Here is a 23,994-nt window from a genome sequence, read left to right on the forward strand (position 1 = left end):
TGATGAGTAACAAGGCAGGCTAAATGAATAACAAGTTCTAAACATTAAACTAATTAAAGTCATAGCAGAATATCTCAGACATATTTATACACTACATTGCACTGTAATTCGACACATTTAAGCAGGAAAGTAAATCAGAAACTCCTCCAAGTAGCGGGTAAGTTATATGGAGTGAAATGACAGCACAGACTACAATTTTCTGAAGTAAACGGAAAAAACCCAGTAAAACCACAGTAAGAATCACTGCTTTCTTTTACAGCCCAAGATTCAGTTGGAATGAAAGACGAATCAAGTAAACACATTTTGATTTACAATGGGACCAATTTTACTGGCTTTCTAGAAGTTGTAGATTCATCACTGACTGTGAATACATGCTGTAGTCTAAGCAGTGTTCCGGGTAGTTGTTAGTAATGGAAAAGAGCAGCGGCAGCTCTAGGCCAGGACTAAAGGAAGAGTCACTGTAAAACTGAAACACAAAGCTCAAATATATATTCCTGACTGTTACAGGTTTCAGATGTACATTTTTAATCTAGAACAGGCATGAAATGCTCATGTGAATCACTTTTAGCTTAGTGCTAACACACTACCAGAATTGCATAGGGCTAATGTTAGCAGACATTAGTGGTAATGCTTTCTTTTAAAGTCCCCTTAGTTTTAGGTATTAACCAAATAAGAGTGTGATACAAAGTACTAGATAATTATTTTAGGGAACATGATGGTAAGTTCTGAGACACTGAAATGTCCAACAGGTTCTAGATATTAACTGCGTAAGTGTGAAGTACGAACTCCACAGTAGTGCATAATTATTTTGAGAAAAATGATAATAACAAGAGTCTAAATGAATGGCACAGTTTCTAGACGTTGAACTGATAAACGTCACGGCAAAATATCTCAGAAATATTTATACACTAAATTTTACTGTAATGCGACACTTTTAAGCAGGAAAGTAAATCAGAAACTCCTCCAAGTAGCAGGTAAGTTATATGGAGTAAAATGACAGCACAGAATACAAAGACAGTTTTCTGAAGTAAATGGTAAAAACCCAGTAAAACCACAGTAAGAATCTCTGTTTTACAGCCCAGATCCAGTTGAGTTTATAGCTGATAAACAGGTACATACTGTATAAAACTTTAAATACTTTATTTATAAATACTTTATTCATGTAATATCTTTTTAAATTGTATAACTTCCTGCTACTTTACTCAAAATAATCCACAGTGCTGTAGAGTTTGTACCACATACCTGTTGGCCATTTCAGTGTAGTTTAGTTAGACTGCACTGGAACTCATCATCATGTTATGCTACCTAAAATAATTATCTAGTACTAGGACATTTGTACCTCACACATACCTGGTAGATACCTAAAGCCATCACTAGTGTTTATGCAGGTCTAATGCAGTGCAGTCAATACAGAGAGTGTACTGGATATGTGTTTGTCTGTTGTGGTCAGAGGACACTGTGTGTGTGTGTGTGTGTGTGTGTGTGTGTGTGTGTGTGTGTGTGAAATCTTAAGGTCACCCCTGATAGTGCTATAACTCTCCACACTAATAAGGACAGTCTGCCTCCTCGTCATCTCCGCTGCATTACGCTTATTACTTCCCGCAATTTATTGAGCTAAATTGTTTTTATGACCAACGTGTATTTAAATAATGTGTCAGACTCCGCTGTTATATTAGCAGGATGATGAATACGGTAAAGACCAAAATTTACATTTTCCCTCCGGTAGACTAACACAGGCATCTGATTTATGGCAGTAATGCAAAGTTTAGCAAAGCCAATTAGGGACAGTGTTCCTGGGGTCAGATCCAATCAGCCAAGCATTTACATAGGGGTGTGGAGAGAATGGGTGAAATGGTAAATATGGGGTAGAGTGACAACAATTCATATTCAGAAGGAATCTGACTGGCATTTATCACATACAGGATGGTCTTGAATGTGCATTTACTTAAAGAGAGTATGATCTCAGAAGGGCCCAAATTCAATTCCATCCAGTTCAGTTTGATTTGTATGACACTTTTCTGACAGTCATCGCGCTAAGGCTGCTTTACAGAAACATCTTTTTTAAAATGCTGAATCAGATAAATGCAAAGATTGTAAACCACTGTGTTCCCTAAAGCGTTTTCATTAACTTTACTTTCTTTTCATTGCTTCTGGTTTTGGTTCACTGATTCAGTTTTTGACAAACATTATTTTGCTGAGACATCAGAACAGAACAATGGCACATTCCTCATTATTTCAGTTCATTTTTACTTTTATAGAGCCTTAGCTCCAAAGCTGCTGTTCAAAAATATAAGAGCAGCCCTCTAATGGGTGTCACCAAAAGAGGCAGAGTCAGGAAAAACTTCCTAAGAGTGTGAGGAAGGACCTCTGAGAGGGATCAAGACTGAAATGGAAAAACTCCCTAAAAGAATGAGACTCAACTACTCAGAGGAACCAAGACTCCAAAGGAGCACCCACTTAGGATCATGGGCAGCAGACATTGAGAAGAACATAGTAGATTTACACAGGATGGTAGATGTAGAACATGGTGGAACACCTAAATATGGTAGATACAGAACATGCTGGAATTCATACATGATGGTAAATATAGAAACATGGTGGAATTCATACACGATGGTAGATATAGAACATGGTGGAATTCATACACGATGGTAGATATAGAACATGGTGGAATACATACACGATGGTAGATATAGAACATGTTGGAATTCATACACGATGGTAGATATAGAACATGTTGGAATTCATACAGGATGGTAGATATAGAACATGTTGGAATTCATACACGATGGTAGATATAGAACATGTTGGAATTCATACAGGATGGTAGATATAGAACATGGTGGAATTCATACCCGATGGTAGATATAGAACATGGTGGAATTCATACCCGATGGTAGATATAGAACATGGTGGAATTCATACACGATGGTAGATATAGAACATGGTGGAATTCAAACAGGATGGTAAATATAGAACGTGGTGGAATTCATACAGGATGGTAGATATAGAACATGGTGTAATTCAGACAGGATGTTAGATATAGAACATGGTGGAATTCATACACAGTGGTAAATACAGAACATAGTGGAACTCAAACAGGATGGTAGATATAGAACACGGTGGAACACATAAATATGGTAGCTATAGGACATGGTGGAATTCATACAGGACAGTAGATGTAACACATGGTGGAAGAGGATGGCAGATATAGAACATAGTGAAACATATACAAGATAATATGATAGATAATAGAACTATATTGAAAACAGTTGGGGGGAAGTTCAGTGTAAGTTCATCAAACAGAATCAATAAGAACGAGTCTGTATCTAACAGAGAGGGAGATAGAGACGCATAATGGCTAACAGAGACATTGAGAGTTCCCCTCAGCTACTAATCCTGGCGTAAACACAGAAATCATTCAGGCGTTCACTCGTTTCATTAATAATGAACAGTCCAGACGCCTGGACATCCAGCGTGCTCAACAACCTGAGTGTTCAGATCACTGCTGTAGCTTATAAAATCATTAATGTAACAGGAACACCAGCGGAGTCTCTCCAGCTGCTGCTTCATGAAGACAGACGGGGTCGCGTCGCTGCTTAAAGCGATAGTTTGGCGAAACCTCAAGTTTACCCAGTTTGCTCTTTATTCACAATGTAGTTGATCAACCAAGACATGTTCAGTCTCTGAATTTTGCTTCTTTACTTTTAGCAGTTATGGCTAATGTATCTAACAAGTAATGGAAGCAGCAGTGGCAGTCATAGAGCCCTCCACAAATACTGGCACCCCTGGTAAATATGAGTAAAACAAGGTTTCAAAAAAGATCCTTTTGATTTTTCAATCAAAATATTAACAAAAATCCAAACTTTACTTGAAATACAATTATTAAAAGAAAATATAAAATCTTATAAATTAATTTTTCAAATATATGTGTGCCACAGTTGTTGGCACCCTTTCATTTAACACCTTGAGCGGCTGCCCTTTGCAGACATAACAGCTCAGAGTCAGGGTCAATATAGGCATACATCCTCTTCCCATTTGGCCTGTGTTTTATCTCATATATATTCCCCAGTGAAACAGGAAGTCATAGCTGACCATTTTAGTGTTCCTAATCGTTCAGATGAACTTTAAATATTAAAATATGATTGGGAATATACTTCAGTTAGATTTCACTCTTAAGAATTTCTAGTGTGTATATGTATGTGTGCTACTATGTATGTTGGTCTGTATGTAATGTCTATGAGATGCAGTGTGAAAGACAACAATTATGGCACACATGAATTTGAGGAAAGTATTTATTTCAGATTTAAGCTTTTTCTTTCAATCATTGTACTTCAAATAAATTAATATTTTGAATGAAAGATCAAAAGGATAAGAAATTAAGAAAAATGTTTACAACCCATTTTGCTCATGTTTACCAGGGGTGGCAATATTTGTGGAGGGCACTGTAACAGTATGTCTTAAACCACATGAGTAAATCTAGTACAGATACTTTACAACTCCACAAGATTTGAGGCATGCATTTTAAATGTCCGTGATGTTTTTATAACTGTTAATAAGCTGATACTTTAGTACTATATACAAGTTATTATCAGTCTAAAAGACATTATAATGGATAGTGACACTTCATGGGCTGGAGGTTAGGGAACCAGCCCTGTGACCGGAAGGTTGTCGGTTCGCTCCCCTGAGCCGATAGTACATGACTGAAGTGCCCTTGAGCAAGACACCTAGCCTCCAACTGCTCCCCGGGTGCCGTGGATAGGGCTGCCCACAGCTCCGGGCAAGTGTGCTCACTGCCCCCTAGTGTGTGTGTGCTCACTCTTGTGTATGTGGTGTTTCACTGCACAGATGGGTTAAAATGTGAAGGTGAAATTTCCCCATTGTGGGGCTAATGAGGGTCACTTGGCTTACATGTTTATAAGTCATCAAATAATTAATTATGGTGCATTATAATAGCCGTATGATGCATTATTAGAGTTTTAATATGTGAATTAATATATATTATTATATTATCATTGATGAACTACAAGGGGAAGTCCCTGAGCAGACTTTAAATTGGCTTGACAAAGCCATTGCTGTGGAATCATTGTTATTGCTAAGCTGTTGCTATGTTAACCTAGGTAGTTGCTAAGGTGTTGCTAGACTGTTGCTATGGGATCCCAGGTGGTTGCTAATATGTGTGTGTGTATATATGTATATGTGCTACTATATATGTTGGTCTGTATGTAATGTCTATAAGAGGCAGTGTGAAAGTCCTTTGTAAAATAATTTTTTGAAAAAAAAATTATTCGAATTTTCTCAAAATTCCACCATTCTTTTCCTATAGGAAAAAAAAATGGGTTTAAACAAATGGTGTACGAAAGCTTTATGTGTGATAGGTCCCAAAAGCACAGGCACATTATTCCTCTATGATCCTGTAAAGTTTTGTGGTTCTAGCTCAAAAACTGTGGCCCATGAAAGTATAGAATAATAAAAATGAAGAACAATAGCTTGACTTTGTCAAGTCAACCTAGTAAATATGAATACAGTCTTCACAGAAAGTGTTACTAGTTCCATTGTTTGGAAATGATGCTTCATAGTGGTGTCATAAGCAACACAAATGTCTTTCACTTTAGTTGGATGCTCCTTATATCAATGCAATGTCTTTTTCTTCATAAAACATCTTGATATCTTGTGATTACTGGCATAACCTGTATAAATTCTTAAGTATTGCTTTGTAAACATGCCATTTAAAGCGTATACATATGTAATGATGTCCATATGAAGGAAGCCTTTAAATAAAGTGTTTAAACTGTGTAAATTAATTTTTTACTTTTTTTGCCAGACAAGCAGGCCAGGAAATCATCTGGGAGCAGCTGAAAACCGTAATGAGTAACTGTTTCTAAAAAGGCACGATGAGTCTGAAGATCAACTCTGTGAGACGATCACTCACCTGTAGCCCTCTACATGAGCCTATATGTTCCCAGAAAACAAACTGGAATCTGCTCTGAGATCAGCAACAGGAACTAAAACATCGGAGCAGAGGGAAACGCTGCGGCAGGGCAAGAGACGGAGCCTGAGAGGCATTTAAATAACAGCCTAATCCCATTTAATTAAAGTTGAATAAAATAATTCATGCCAAATAAGTTTTAATTTGTTCATGAATTTAATTGAGTTTTGAACCGGGGTACATGATGAAGCGTAATAAAACAAAACAATTATATAAATGCATTTGAATTAATTAAAAAGAAAAGAAAAAAAGAAAGAAAGGAAAATCAAATAGGTCAGCTAGTCCCTCTCCTCTCTTATCAGTGTGTTGGTATGGAAAAGGATCACTAAGGTCTTCTTAGAGAAAGGGGAAAAGGATAGTCTGAGGGAAATGTCCATAATGAATTAATTAATTGGTTCAGGTCATTTACGTTTGATTAGTACCATTTTAATGTTAATTTACTGTTATCAGAGAAGGTATATAACTGAAATGCAATAACAGACCATCAATCTCATATTAATACAGTTAAAATTTATTTTAGATGATACATTGTGCAGAAATAGATGGCCTGCACTCTGTAATTGTACACCTGTGAAGTTCACCTTTAAGGTAGGTGCTACAAGTGAAGTGGCCAGTGAGGGAACTGTACAAGGTCAGTTTTTCCAAAAAAAGTGGCCAGTGTGTAGAAGTACAAGATAAGTGTTTTTAATGAAGTGGCGACTGTGGGGAAGTACAAGGTAGGTGTTTCTAATAAAATGGCCAGTGAATGGAAGTACAAGGTAGTTGTTTCTAATAAAGTGGCCAGTGAGTGGAAGTACAAGATAAGTGTTTTTAATGAAGTGGCGACTGTGGGGAAGTACAAGGTAGGTGTTTCTAATAAAATGGCCAGTGAGTGGAAGTACAAGGTAGGTGTTTCTAATAAAGTGGCCAGTTAGTGGAAGTACAAGATAAGTGTTTTTTAATGAAGTGGCGACTGTGGGGAAGTACAAGGTAGGTGTTTCTAATAAAGTGGCCAGTGAGTGGAAGTACAAGGTAGGTGTTTCTAATAAAGTGGCCAGTGAGTGAAAGTACAAGGTAGGCATTTCTAATAAAGTGGCCAGTGAGTGGATGTACAAGGTAGGTGTTTCTAATAAAGTGGCCAGTGAGTGGAAGTACAAGGTTGGTGTTTCTAATAAAGTGGCCAGTGAGTGAAAGTACAAGGTAGGCGTTTCTAATAAAGGGGCCAGTGAGTGGATGTACAAGGTAGGTGTTTCTAATAAAGTGGCCAGTGAGTGGAAGTACAAGGTAGGCGTTTCTAATAAAGGGGCCAGTAAGTGGATGTACAAGGTAGGTGTTTCTAATAAAGTGGCCAGTGAGTGGAAGTACAAGGTAGGTGTTTCCAATAAAGTGGCCAGTGAGTGGAACAATCTACATAAGAATTACCCAACACAAGCATAAACATTGAATAAAAACAAGCAAAAGAAAAGCAAAACTTTAGTATTCATGAATACTTTATGTCAGGAGTCACAAGATATTCTATTGATATGAGGGGTTTGATGGACATGTCTTTCATTTATAACACTGTTATGAAAATGTATTAGAACTGGGCCTAGTTAAGAACACCATATAAGTTCAACGAAAGATTTTAATGTCCTTGATTATTTTCATAATACGTTTCCATATGTAAGTATCACTTCTGGCTTCTGTACTTGAGTGAAAGTAGAAATAATCTAAACTTGAGGTAAGTGTTAGCTTTGAGGTAGAAGTGTTAACTGTGCGTTACTACAGTTGTGTTGTGTTCTATTATATTGTTTTTGACTAGCTCTGAGCTCAGCTAGTTAAAATGCTTGGTAACACTTTCTATGAATGTCACGTTTGTAAGCATCTATAAACACATTTATAACATGTTATAATGCGTTCATAAAGCATTATAAACATGATTATAAACATTTATAAAAATGAATTACACTTTATAGCCATGTTTATTATACATTATGAATTGTTAATATAATGCATTATAAATAGTGTTGATAACCTGTTATACAGTCAGTGCCAAAGAAGTCAGTCCCAGCTTGGAGAGCGTAAAGTAAAGACAAATACCAAGCTAACGGTGGTGAACATTACCTTTCCCACATTGGGTAAAACACTGATGGCAGCTCTAGTTTAAACTCTGACATTTGAAGCCTGTAATGTGCTTTACTGTGAATGTTTTAGTGTTTCAGTAAATCCTTCAGTAAATACTTCAACTTGAAGCCTCACTCTGAACACTGGAGGAGGCTTTAGTACAGTGTGCTTCACTTTACTTAGAGCGGACAAATACAGCTTATGAGCTCTTATAATTTTTTTATGATCAGTACTTATAATGTATTATGTTAACAATTCATAATGCATAATAAGCATGGCTATAACATATAATGTATTTTTATAAATATTTATAGCCATGTTTATAATGCCTTATGAATGCATTATAATATGTTATGAATGTGTTTATAGATGTTTACAAAGGTGACATTCATAGAAAGTGTTACCAAATGCTTCTTGATAACCATGTTATACCTGCACTTTATGTTAACATACATCTTGTGTCATCTTGCAATTACTGGAATAAGCTGTTAATAAATACTCAAGTATGGCCTTAGTCTTTATAAATGTTTACGCATGTGTTATAAATTCCTTATGTAGGTAGCTTAGAGTAAAAGGTTGCACACATTTTGTACTAAATTTTATAAATGAGATTCATTGACAGATTAATGAGTTTTATGCTTAATTGCCTTTTTAATGGTAATCCATCATTTTAATCTAGGTTTAGGCTTAATCTGGCTCTAAGAAACTAGCTTTTGGTCAATTTGATGCTTAAGTGTTTTAAAGTGACTTTTAACATTTCAGACTTCCACAGCATTATGTAATGTTTCTACTTTTCCTCATTATTAGAAAGTCCGGGTTTTTGAGAATCTGTACAGGTTTTAAAGGTATGTGAGGTCATGTGAGAGACATTGCAGTGACATTTTCAATTTATCTTTCCCAGGTTTCTGATGAGTGCTGGAATGAGTCATGAGCTTGTCATGAGATAATGATCAGAGCGATGATGTGATGAAATGACGCTGGCATGTTCGGACTATAAGTGGCTTTCTGAGAAGCAGAAACAAGTCCAACTCGTGTTTAACGAGACTTGGTGTTATTCTCTGCAGAAGAACCGCTAACGTTCATGCTATCAATCTCATTTCTGTGCTGGAAATGCTGTCAGGCAGATTGAAATACGACTCCTTAAAGGCAGTGGCTTTGTCACTCGTCTGAGCTCGCTAATAAAACCACATTCTCCGCACACTTAGGGCTGAATCTCAGCGAACATCCCAGGAGGGCTCGTTATGCTCAGCTATAGTGCAAAATTATCTAATGAAGTGGAAAACATGACAGATTTATCAGGATTACTGTGGTTTTGTACCTAATTAAACTTTATCTGGTCAGTTTAAAAACACAGAAAATACAGCACACCAAAAATGACTGAACATCCAATTTAGGAGACCACACTTGCTCCTTTGGGAAGTGCTAGAGCTCGTCCAAGGAAATGTTTTGTAGCGAGAAAATATTCTTAAGTGAGGACGTTAATTTAAGTGAGGACCTGTTTCAGCACAATCGATTACTTTATTCATTATAGAGGCCATATTATACATTTTTCTTGCTTTGTTTTTTTTTTTATCTATTTCATATATAATTTTACAGTGGTGCTTGAAAGTTTGTGAACCCTGTAGAATTTTCTATATTTCTGCATAAATTTGACCTAAAACTTCATCAGGTTTTTACACAAGTCCTAATAGTAGATAAGGAGAGCCAAATTAAACAAATGAGACAAAAATATTAGACTTGGTCATTTATTTATTGAGCAAAATAATCCAGTGAGTGGCAAAAGTACATAAACCCCCTTGTGCAGCAATAACTGCAGCTAAACATTTCCGGTAACTGTTGATTAGTTCTGCATATCAGCTTGGTGGAATTTTAGTCCTCCGTACAAAACAGCTTCAGCTCTGTTATGTTGGGGGGGTTCCTCCCATGAACTGCTGCTTCAGGTCCTTCCACAACATTTCTATAGGATTAAGGTCAGGACTTGGACTTGGCCATTCCAAAACATTAACTTTATTCTTCTTTAACTGTTCTTTGGTAGAAAGGCTTGTGTGCTTAGGGTCATTGTCTTGCTGCATGACCCATGTTCTCTTAAGGTTCAGCTCACAGGCAAATGCTCTGACATTTTCCTTTAGAATTTGCTGGTATAATTCAGAGTTCATTGTGCCATCAATGATACAGCAGAACAGGCCCAAACCATAATACTACCACCACCATGTTTCACAAATGGAGCTATTTTGGTCTCACCCATCCACAAAACATTGTTCCAATAGCCTTCTGGCTTGTCCATGTGATCTTTAGTGAACTACAGATAGGCAGCAATGTTCTTTTTGGAGAGCACAAACTTTCAAGCACCACTGTATGTGACTGTGAATATGACTGTCTATATGCATAAAACAATGAACCCAAATTTTAAAATACCCAGATATTTACTTTAAAAGTTAAAACAATGAATAATTTTTTATAGTCTAAAATCTGAAATATGCAAATTATCTCTGTTCTGACTGGCTGTCCTGTATTATGCCTCATTTAGGTCGAAAATGTGGAACTGCTCAGACTGAAAACCTCAGAGACAAAATATATATATATATATATATATAATGACTACTATATATTAGTAGTCATTAATATATAAATATGTTCGGGGTTCATCACAATGCAAAACAGGCTGCTTAGTTTCCACGTATTGATGGTACGTTTTGAAACTTTTTCATTCTACCTCAACATCTTTTATTTGTTTTTCCACAGTTTGGGCCTTAAAAAACAGCTATAGGTTCTAGGACTAAAATAAGAGGTAAATATCCTTTGTTTGAAATGGAAAAGTCCCCATCAGTGTCCTTCCTAAAGCTGGACCTCCTGCATTGAGAGCCACCAGTGCAGGAAAAAAGCTGTTTGAAAACTGGAAGCTAAACAGAGGAATGGGGAGAGTGAGGCAGTGCCAGATAAAAGCGGATTATAAAGCACAGATCAGTGCAGGATGCCTGGCCTAATGAGATCTGGGGTGTGCTAATGTATGCGAGAGAAACGTGAGAGTAGGATGAAAAGCTTAAGGGAGCCGTGAGGTGCAATGACTCCTACCTGTCTTTAAGCAGTACCTGCACACACTTCTCACCATTCCCTCTGTTTGGAAAACCAGACAAAAACAAGACTTAGTAGGCTAAAATGTCTTTTTATAATTAAGTATTTATACATTTTTCAGTATTCGGTACATCCTTTCTTTTAAGAAGCCTCACTTTAAGTTTCTCAAAGAAATCTGCAGACACACCTCCAAAGTTCAGTCTTAGAAGCTGGTTGGTCATTTTCTGAAGTAATCAAACACATTCAGTGGTGTTGAGGTCTGGACTGGAATAGGATGTCCAACAAACTCATAAGGGTGCACTCTATTGATGTCCATATACTTTTGGCCATGCTGAGCATGTTTGCATTCACATCAGCCAACTTGTGCAAAGTAAGACCATTTAAGTGCAGGTTTAGTGGACATTACCAGCTTTTACAGAGCAGCTTAGACAACTGTACATCGCAGTGAGTCACAATGAGGATGACACATAATACAGAACTGCAAAAGTCAGAGATTTCATTTATATAATTACCAGTCATTTCAGCCATTATATGCAAGTTATTCGTTTTTCAGTGTCAGGAAGTAAGCAAATAACATATTTTAATGAAAAATTATGCAAAAGCATCAACAACTTAACATCTTTTTTCAGTATATAATGTGTCCACACTTCACCTTTATTCCAGCTTCCATTCTTTTCAGGAGCCTCACTTTCAGTTCCTCAAAGAATCTGCAGACACACCTCCAAAGTTCAGTCTTAGAAGCTGGTTGATGATTTTCTGAAGTAATCAAACACATTCAGTAGTGTTGAGGTCTGGACTCTGGAGTGGTCAGTCCATTGTTCAGCTTCTTTGTTTGATGTGTCCGTCTCCTTTTCTCAGTGAGGTTCTTCTTGACAGCTACACATCCTTTCAGACCCACAGCGCTGAGTCGTCTTCTCACAGTGGAAGGATGGACAGAAACACCTGTGGATGTTTTCAGATCTGAAGCAGCTTGATTTTCTCCTCTCTCTCAGAGATGAAAGCTTTAAGTGCTGTTTATCTGATGGGGGCAGTTTTGGTGTCTATCAGCTCTTCCAGGTGGTTGTTAGGGGCCCCATTTTCTCAGGAGCTTTTAATCAGTTTTTAAAACTCCAGTTTCTGTAATTTCACCTTCGTCATGCAAGTGGATTATCTTATATCTAATCTCCTCAGAAACATCTCCTGAGCAAAATAATGAAATAAAATAACTTGTACTTCATGACTGTTTTCACTGGAAATAAAATAAATGGCTTTTACCTTGTAGCCTACATGAAAATTGTTTTATTGGGATTTTTTTATAAAATGTCCTTCTTTTTAGCCTGAGACATGCTAAAATATGTTAATGAATCTTCTTTTTCCCCATGTTGAAAGTTTTGCCTGAACAAATAAATAAATAAATAAATCTCAAACTAAATGGACAGGAGCTGCTAAATAAATTAAACATGATTTGCTAAATAGATAAGAAAAAAAAATGCTCTGGTGAAAACATTTTAAAAATGTTTTTCTTTTTAGCGGGTGCTAAAAGCTAGAAGAAATGTTAATGAAGCTTCTTTTCCCATAATGTTGCAAGTTGTAACTAATGAATACATTTCAAATTAAATATGATGCTCTCAGGGACAAGTGAGTTAATAAAATTGTAATGATTAATATTCATAAAACATAATGGTTAAATGACTGAATGGACTTTTGTAACCTTGACAACTAACAGAGGAAGAGAAAAAAAAACTCACAGTTCATAACTTTCTTCCCCAGATATCCAAATTCTATGTAGAAATATGTGATATTTGGATAGAGAAATATTTGAAGTCTGGGTTTCTGTGTGTTTACGAGGGAAATGCTGTGTTTAATATTAATCATTTATCTTTTACAGTCATAATAAAACTCAATGACCAGGAATGAGATAAAGTCAATGAGGAGAGCAGATGCTGTGTGTTGCTGCTGGTCACCTTGTGCTTGGTGGACAGTGTCCTAAGCACCTTCATCCTGTTATGTCTTTTTTCTCTTGGGCAGCATCGTAGAACTCAGTATTGTAATAATTTTCCTATAATATAATATGCCTAAAAATGCCATAAAGTTTTGCACTTCACTCGATCGAAAATGTAATAAACCCCTATAATATAATAAAATGTTTAAAACACTCAGACAGAAAATGTAATAAAATCCAAATAATATAATAAAATATTACATTATTATTAAAATATGATTACATTATCAGTTAAGACATTGTATTACCTTACTGGGCAAGTTATTACATTTTTATTATTGGGTTTTATTACATCTTTGAACAAGTAAAGGTACTTAATGCATTATTGAGAAATTATTACATTATTGGGTCGGACAAGCTTTTACATGAGGTGTGCATATGTGGGTGATATTTCTCATATATCAAGCAAGCGTTTCTCAGTTAGCAAGATAGGCTAACATCAGATCACTAGCTTGATGAATTTACATATTTTACACAAATACCAAGATATGTTTGTTTTTTTAGTGCTGCCATATAAGTTTGAGACCAATGTAGCTAACACTCATCCTAAACCCTGTGAAGTTGTTCAGTATCTCTAATAGACTTGATTATGTGGTTTCTAACACCGTATGACTCACTGTTATCTATAAACATGAACAGCCAAAATTTAGCCTTCTCCTGAACATCTCTTCAGATATTTGTGGCCATAAAACCCTTTGCAAATGTTGTACAGACAAACACCAAGATATAACGTTAGAGTGAACAATGGTACAGCAAGCAATGTAACTAATGTTAGCTAGGCTGTGGGTTAGCAAACTGTCAATACAATTGCTGCTGCAAAGCTAGTTAGTTGCTGTCACTAACATTAGCAGTGATAGCAAGAGGGCAAACCAGTACTGACCTATTGGTTCTGTGACACAGCAAAAATCAGTTAATGTGACTTGGTCAAAAAGGAGCAGCCTCCTCATCCCTTTTCATGCATATCAACTCTCGATGAAGCTTGAGTCGGCTTCTTTTGTGGCCAGCTTCTTGTTTGAATTTTCCCATTCCACCTTAAGTGGTGCATGCACAATGCTGTGTGGGCTATCTGGGGAGGGCAAAACAAAACATGTTTTATATATATATATATATATATATATATATATATATATATATATATATATATATATATATATATATATATATATATATATATATTACTGTTGTCCAAAGAAAACCACATATCTCCAAAATGGTAACTTTACAGGAAAAGGAAAAAACCTACTTTACTTTCAATGTAAGTCAATGGAACCAGATTTTTTTCAGAGTCATTTTGGGTCGTTTCTTTTAGTCTATTCATCATGAAATTTACATACAATGTAAAGGGCAAGAAGCATATTCAAATTATGTCAAAAACTGAAAAACATAAAAATGGACATACAAGGTTTTCTTCCGACAACAGCGATATATATATATATACATATATATATATATATATAAACATATTTAAGCTTGTCAGATACAAGACAAGGTCAGGTATGTTTCTGTCGGACAGTCCTGGTTTACTGAGATGTCTGATTTTGTGAAATATCCCTCTGGTCTGAATGGGTCTAGGACACGTCTAGCTGCTCACTTTTCTTCCTCTCATCACAATCTGGATGATGTGGACACTTTGGGCTATAAACCTGAGGATGCTCGACAAGCTCTTGAAAATTGCACTGCTTCAAATTCTCATCATCAAGGCTCTGAAATGAATAGCTGCTTTCATTGCTCTCTGAATCCCGTTCATTAGTAAAAGTGCTCTGTGATTGTCACTGTAGACTTGATTGACAGTTTGGTTCTCATCTCTAGATGTTCTACACTAGTGAGCGACACCCTCAGGGTGTTTCTTAAAGCAGCATTTATTCATTAGCCGAATCTCTAAAACCAGGGTGTGGGTTTGGTTTCTCTCTGTGTCTTTAAAATATTATTGTGCCAAAGGGTTAATTTAACAGTCTGTACATTGCTGAGGAAAAAAATGTTCATCCTAAGTTTAACTCTCTTGAGGTTAAATGCTAGCAGTGTTCGAGATGTTCTTTCTTGCTATGGTTTTGGAGAAGGCACAAGTGTAATTGTGCAATGCGCTGTTGTTGGAACAAAACCTCGTATCTCCAAAATGGTAACTTTGCAGGAGCAGGAAAAAACATACATTACTTCTAATGTAAGTCAATGGAACCAGACTTTTTTCCAAGTCATTTTGGGTCATTTCTTTTGGCCCATTCATCATGAAATTTTGACACAATATAAAGGGCAACAGGCATTTTCAAATTATGTCCAACACTGAAAATAATTTCTGATAATTTCTGTTTTGTCTTTACCTCAAAAGTGATGAAAGTTAACCAGACTGAAATGCATGTTTTGTGGGTCTTTAAATTGCAATGCAAACTAGTCTACTTACATTTATGTGGCTGTCCAGCATCTACAGGAAATGGACAAGTGTTTTCTCCCTATAAAATTCCTTCATGCAGTGAGTCAAAACTACACTAAGATTCAGGTTCTAGCATATTCATGAGTAATTTACTGTTTGTATTGTAAAGTGACATGCGAAGCAATAATGCTTAAGAAAAGACAAATAATTAAAAACAAAGTGGAAAGTATTTGTGAAACATGGCTCAGTGTCAAAGCACTTAATGACCAAAGCTATAAAACAAGGTCATTTTTACTTTGCGTGTCTAGAAATGAGGGGTTTCACTGAAAACAATGTACGTTTTTTTATTAAAATGAAACATGAGGGCTTTTATTTTGAAAAATATCTCTCAGTAAAATGACATATTAGTCCATATTAATATAATGTAAAATGTGTATACATTATGAATGTTGATTTAAACACTGGTGGACACATTACGAAGTGTTTACGTGAGATGTTCTGAATGTGTTATGTAGACATCCTTCAAGTAAAGTGTTTGAGGGCAAATTGAGGGCAAAAAAATAATATTAGCATTTATTGCTAATATTATTGTCAGCTAACACTAGTTAAGCCACCCTATTTCCCCATGTATCTGGTTATGCATAGCTAGAAAGCTGCTGCATTAATGAAGTCAAATAGTTTATATCTTCTCATCTATTCTTTTTTACTTGACAGTTTCAAGCAAATTTGTTTGCCTGTCAATCTTCACACTAACAGCCAATAACTGCATCTTATCAGTGTAGACTAACCATGTAAATTGGTATAGCCCCCCTGGCTGTACCCCTATTAGACAATTCCTAAGTTACAACTTAAGTTATGCAGATAAACTGAGAAATCCCACTTTGTGAAATGCCCTCCAGATTGCATATTATATTACAGCTTTATCTTTAATAATCTAAACTTATATGGGAAGTAAACATATACATTATTCTGTGCCTCATGCGACACTTTTAAAGCGACCTTTAAGAGCCGTGCCACGCTGTGTGGCATTAATGTTTAGAAGGAGCTTTGAATGTATTAGATATATAAGATGCATGCGATTAGCGGTGCAGCGTTCATTACGCTTATCTCCCTCTCGCTCTTCACGGTCAAACTGCTTTCCCCTCCTCTACAGCACACACCCCATAACAAATAACACTAATAAAACAGATTAGCAACGAGAGCAGAGCGACTGGAAAATATGCACTACGTTATTTTCTCTCCAAAAGCGTCTATTATTACTTTCTTTTCCTGCCCTGTCTGTTTCTCTGAGCCTCATGCTCTCGTATGGGCGAGCATGCTGATGAGGATGAAGAAAGAAGGGAAAGATGAGGAAAAGAAGGGCAGAAAAGGAGTGGGCTATTGATAGAGGGAGGGGGAATGATGAGGGTGGGCATTTGCAAACAAATTTAATAAAGAGACTGTGGAGTGAGTGTATATATATTATATATATATATATATTATATATATATATATATATATATATATATATTATATATATTATATAGTAGCTGCCCACAAAACCTTGTATCTCTATTTTTGGCATTTTTCAGTTTTTAACACATTTTGAAACTACTTGTTGTCCTTTACATTATACATATATTTCATGATGAATGGACCAAAATAAATTACCCTAAATGACTTGCATAAAACTCTGGTTCCATTGACTTACAGTAACAGTAAAGTAGGTTTTTTCCTTCTCCTGTAAAGTTACCATTTTGGATACAAGATTTTGTTATATATATATATATATATATGTATATGTATATACCCTGTTCTTCAATGGTCAGGACCCCCACAGGACCACAACAGAACATGTATTAACAAAATCAACAAATAATAAAAAAAAATCATAATAACAATAAATACGTATTATATTATGCTGGCGTATCTACACTATCTACACAATGCCAACACTGTGAAACAAAGGGACGTATATCAGATTTTCAGATGGTCTGCTTTTTATTTGGTGGTTCTCTGTAAGTTAAAGACAAATCTTGTGGTGATTGACAGCAGGACAGATTGACAGCTACTGGACTGCAATACTTCATAATAAACCTCCATTCATTTTCAGCTTTATTAATTATGATTAATGATAACCAGTGGCGCAAGTTATAATGGAAATAATTTGAAATTTGCTGAAGTCAGGTAAAACAGCAAATAACAGTCAGGTTTTCGCTTTTATTGGCGAAATTAAATGAAATTCAGCGACTCACTACTGGGAGTCACATATATTACAGGTGCAGAATAAAACACACTTAATACCATCAGCTGATTCAAATATCAGTAGGTTCAGCTGTGACTCACTCAAGTGTATTTTCTGAGCTCCCACAGAATGAAGGAAAACTGTTACTGCTGCTGTTGTTCATTTTCATTGTTGATATTTATGTCAACCTTGTTGTTGCCATTTTTTATACCATGTTATTGTTGTTGTTATCTTTATCATCATCATTATTCTGTTCATCATTATGTTTTGCTTTATCTTTGTTGTCTTTGGTGTTTATGTTGTTGTGGTCATTGCTACTGTTGTTTTCATCACTGCCATTGTAACTGTTGTCAACATCATTCTTGCTGTTTGTCACAATTGTTGTTCTTTTTTTTTTTGGATGTTTTCATTGTCATCTTTTTTGTTGACTTCTTTGACACTGACAGTATAACATGTTATAACAGTGCCAAAGAAGTCAGTCCCAGCTTGGAGAGTGCAAAGTAAAGACAAATACCAAGCTAACGGTGGTGTACATTACCTTTCCCACATTGGGTAAAACACTGATGGCAGCTCTAGTTTAAACTCTGACATTTGAAGCCTGTAATGTGCTTTATTGTGTCTGTTTTAGTGTTTCAGTAAATCCTTCAGTAAATACTTCAACTTGAAGCCTCACTCTTAATACTGGAGGAGGCTTTAGTACAGTATGCTTCACTTTACTTAGAGCGGACAAATACAACTTATGAGCTCTTATAATTTGTTATGATCAGTACTTATAATGTATTATGTAAACAATTCATAATGTATAATAAACATGGCTATAACATGTAATGCATATTTATAAATATTTATAGCCATGTTTATAATGCCTTATGAATGCATGAAAACATGTTATGAATGTGTTTATAGATGCTTACAAAGGTGACATTCATGGAAAGTGTTACCGTGGTATTTGATGTTGACTGGTTGATCTGTGGTTGTTGTTGATTGGTTGCATTTGTTGTTGATTGGTTGATCTGTGGTTGTATCTATGTTTGTGGTTCACTGGTGGTAGAGTATTTGTGGATTGGCGGATCTGTGTTTGTTGCAGATTATTTATATGTGGTAGATTGATTTTTGATCTGCGTTTGTTGGTGATTTGTGGTTGATCTGTGTTTGTTGTTCATTGATGGTCTGTATACAGTCTGTATTACAGACCATTAAGATTCAATTTAGAGGACAAATTGATATGATATGAAATAATACTTGAAAATAAACAGTAGAAGTCCTCTTCAAAACTAACAGACAGAGATGATGAGAGATGAGAACTTTGTTTATAGTTTAAATGAGTTCTATGAGTCCTCTTCATAAGAAACAGAAAGAAATTACAAAAACTTTGTTCATAGTTAAAATGATTTGTTTGAGTCCTCTTCATAACGAACGGAAAGAAATTGTGAAAACTTTGCTCATAGTTAAAATGATTTACTGCGGATGTTTCTGCTGCCAGTATTGTTGGAGTTTTGTCACTATCACCTCTTCACTTTTGTTGTCATTGCTGCTGATATAATTGTCATTTTTATTGTTGTTATCATTGATCTCTCCATCGCTAACTGAAAGAACTCAGGTGGACTGTGTTTGCAGTAATGATGATGCATTCTGCTGCTAGACACTACAGTAATGCTATATCCATCTCTGAGAGCCATTCTGACATAGATGCTCCTCACTAGAAGCTCCTCCACTCAGAAGCTCCTCCACCTGCTGCCGGAGATCCACTTCAGCTCCAGCAACAAATGCTGCTGAAATCTTTGAAAACACAGTCAGACCATGAGGCACAAATGAAAAGATTCCCTTTGATCCTTTAATGCAGAACCACACAGGAACTCACAGAGCAGCTGCTCGCTCTCCATCACCTGACCACTCCTCCTCCGCCTAATAAAAGCTGATTAATGAGTGGTTAGTCATGCTCCTCTGTAGTGGTCAGTGTAACGGTAGACATTGTACTGACCTCTCTCTGCTCTCAGCCTTAATGAGAACAGCATCTGCTTAAACATTGGCTGGCTCCTGCTATAAATGACCCACTGGTCAGACTATATTGGCTTTTTATTTCGTGTCCTTAGTCACGTAATGAGATGAAAGTTTCCTATTCACTATGTAGGCTAATTTGATTTGCTTGACGTCGAATGAAAACTGCTCTACAGCTCAAAAACTGAACAGGAAGGAACTTTTAGTGTAAAAAAAAGTATAAAAATTATGATAAATGTATAAAACGGTTGCTCGTCATGTCTAACTGAACTGATTTCAGATAATAATCAGGAATCTGTAAAATATTTAAATGTTAGATGTCCCCTCAGTGATAAACAGAGCTTTAGAAGATTCAAAATCTGAATGTGTAATATTGAAAATTGTTTTATGATGAAATTCATAATCAGAGTTAAGTTATAATAAAATTAATATCCAGAATGAAGTTTTAAAAATTAATGTCCAGAATGAAGTTCTAATAAATGTAGTGTAGAATGAAATTTTAATAAAATCAATGTTCGGAATGAACTGACTAAAACATTAACATCAAGAATGATGTTCTAATAAAATTATATTCAGAATGAAATTACTATAAATTTCATGCCTGGAATGAATTTTTAATAAATTAATATTCATAATGAAGTTAAACTACTCTGCAGAATGACATAATCACATAATACTAAGAATAAATGTATAATATTAATCTAGTATAAAAATATCAAGTATACAGTGGTGTGAAAAAGTGTTTGCCCCTTCCTGATTTCTTATTTTTTTGCATGTTTATCGCACTTAAATGTTTCAGATCACCAAACAAATTTAAATATTAGACAAAAATAACACAAGTAAACACAAAATGCAGTTTATAAATGAAGGTCTTTATTATTAAGGGAAAAAGAAATCCAAACCTACAGGGCCCTGTGTGAAAAAGTGATTGCCCCCCCAGCCACACCCAGGCCTGATAACTGCCACACCTGTTCTCAATCAAGAAATCACTTAAATAGGACCTGCCTGACAAAGTGAAGTAGACCAAAAGATCCTCAAAAGCGAGACATCATGCTGTGATCCAAATGAATTCAGGAACAAATGAGAAACAAAGTAATTGAGATCTATCAGTCTGGAAAAGGTTATAAAGCCATTTCTAAAGCTTTGGGACTCTGGCGAACCACAGTGAGAGCCATTATCCACAAATGGTGAAAACATGGAACAGTGGTGAACCTTCCCAGGAGTGGCCGCCCGACCAAAATTACCCCAAGAGCGCAGCGACGACTCATCCAAGAGGTCACAAAAGACCCCACAACAACATCCAAAGAACTGCAGGCCTCATTTTCCTCAGTTAAGGTCAGTGTTCATGACTTTACCATAAGAAAGAGAAAGGCCTGCATGGCAGAGTTCTGAGATGAAAACCACTGCTGAGCAAAAAGAAGTTAAAGGCTCGTCTCAGTTTTGCCAGAAAACATCTTGATGATCCCCAAAACTTCTGGGAGAAAACTCTGTGGACTGACGACAAAAAAGTTGAACTTTTTGGAAGGTGTATGTCCCATTAGATCTGGCGTAGAAGTAACACAGCATTTCAGAAAAGGATCATACCAACAGTAAAATATGGTGGTGGTAGTGTGATGGTCTGGGGCTGTTTTGCTGCTTCAGGACCTGGAAGACTTGCTGTGGTAAATGGAACCATGAATTCTGCTCTCTACCAAAAAATCCTGAAGGAGAATGTCCGGCCATCTGTTCGTGACCTCAAGCTGAAGCGCACTTGGGTTCTGCAGCAGGACAACGATCCAAAGCACACAAGCAAGTCCACCTCTGAATGGCTTAACAAAAACAAAATTAAGACTTTGGAGCGGCCTAGTCAAAGTCCTGAGCTGAATCCGATTGAGATGCTGTGGCACGACCTTAAAAAGGCAGTTCATGCTCGGAAACCCTCCAATGTGGCTGAATTACAACAGTTCTGCAAAGATGAGTGGCCAAAATTCCTCCACAGCGCTGCAAAAGACTCACTGCCAGTTATCGCAAACGCTTGATTGCAGTTGTTGCTGCTAAGGGTGGCCCAACCAGTTATTAGATTTAAGGGGCAATCACTTTTTCACACAGGGCCCTGTAGGTTTGGATTTCTTTTTCCCTTAATAATAAAGACCTTCATGTGTAAACTGCATTTTGTGTTTACTTGTGTTATCTTTGTCTAATATTTAAATTTGTTTGGTGATCTGAAACATTTAAGTGTGACAAACATGCAAAAGAATAAGAAATCAGGAAGGGGCAAACACTTTTTCACACCACTGTAAAAGTACAATAGTAGTTCTCTTTAGCTCTTTACCACTATGCGTACATCTATCTTTAGAAAAATTTTGTTTCTTTATTTTATTTTGATCCCTTGTTTTATTTAATTTACATGTAAGCAAAGATACTTTCTCTGGATAGACAAAGCACTTTTTGTAAGTCGCTCTGGATAAAAGCGTCTGCTAAATGCTGTAAATGTAAATGTAAGCGCTGTTTTTTTTTAAATGTTCTTACTGTGTTCTTTATGCTGTTTTCATTTCAATTTCTTTTTCTGTGAAATTACTTTTGTGTATGAAATGCATTATATACATATACTTGCCTTGTTTATTTACATTGCATTCCATACACAATGTTTACATTTAACAACGTGCAGTAATCATTTGGGAACTGAGGGCAGCAGTTGTTGTAAAAGTGGATTGTTTTCCATCTGTGCTTGATGTAACACTTCAGCTGCTCAGCAGTCTGGGGCCTCTGTTGTTGTCTACTGTAGTCTATTAATATGACACAGGTCTGGACTGCAGGCAGGCCAGTCCAGCACCTGCACTTTCTTAATACGAAGCCACACTTGTGTAACATGTGCTGAATATGGCTTGTTGTTGTCTTGCTGAAACAAACAGGAAGCAGAAACAGCATTTTGTTCCAAAATGCGTATGTACCCCTCAGCAGTAATGGTGCCCTCATAGATGTGGAAGTTAAAGCCCCTCATACCACGATCGATGCTGGCTTTTAAACTTTATGCTGGTAACAATCAGGATGTTTCTGTTCTTCTTTGGCTCAGAGAACACAACGTCCATAATTTCCAAAAACAAGTTGAAAGAATCAGAATCAGAAATAACAGAATTATGTTATTCCACCAAGTATATTATACAAACAAGGAATTTTGACAATAAAGACCGCATGACCTAAAAACTGACCCAAAATAAGGTTCTAAGAAAAACAATTTTCAAACAAACATTATAATAAAATCCAGAACGTCTCATATTTTAAAGTGATGACGAAACCTGAGAGCAGAGCTGGTAGTTGGTAATCAGTTAATGTAAATACATTTTACAGTATGTTCTTTGTCATTTCTTGTTGTTCCCAAAATACTTAAAACATTTGAATTTCAATCGTGAAATTTCTTTGAAGTCTAATCCTAATCCTGTAGTTAGATAGTGGAAAGAAACATATCTAAGTTAGCTAGTGAGCTAATCCTGTAGTTAGATAGTGGAAAGAAACATATCTAAGTTAGCTAGTAAGCTAATCCTGTAGTTAGACAGTGGAAAGAAACATATCTAAGTTAGCCAGTGAGATAATCCTGTATTTAGATAGTGGAAAGAAACATATATAGGTTAGCTAGTGAGCTAATCCTGTAGTTAGATAGTGGAAAGAAACATATCTGTGTTAGCTAGTGAGCTAATCCTGTAGTTAGATAGTGGAAAGAAACATATATAGGTTAGCTAGTGAGCTAATCCTGTAGTTAGATAGTAAAAGAAAGATATCTAGGTTAGCTAGTGAGCTAATTCTTTAGCCAAATAGTGGAAAGAAACATATCTAAGTTAGCTAATGAGCTAATCCTGTGGTTAGATAGTGGAAAGAAATTTATCTTAGTTAGTCAGCTAATCCTACAGTTAGACAGTGGGAAGAAAAATGTTTAAGTTAGCTAGTGAGCTAATCACGTAGTTAGATAGTAGAGAGAAACATGTCTAAGTTATTTGGTGAGCTAATCCTGTAGGTAGTCGGAATAAATATATCTAAATTATCTAATCCTGTACTTAGATAGTGGTAAGATAAATATATCTATGTTAGCTAGTGAGCTAATCCTGTAGTTAGATAGAGAAAACAAACATATCTAAGTGAGCTTTCAAGCTAACACTAATCCACCCAGCAGTATTTAAAGTGTGATGAAACTATTCTATACTAAATATATTAAATATCATATTATGTGTACTATAATGAAACTATTCTATGAAGTTACTGTTTCTGAGAGCTCTGAGGTCTCCGCACTCATTGGCTCATTTCAGTGGAAT

This window comes from Colossoma macropomum, unplaced genomic scaffold, assembly GCF_904425465.1.
Source record: "Colossoma macropomum unplaced genomic scaffold, Colossoma_macropomum, whole genome shotgun sequence".
Lineage (NCBI taxonomy): Eukaryota > Metazoa > Chordata > Actinopteri > Characiformes > Serrasalmidae > Colossoma > Colossoma macropomum.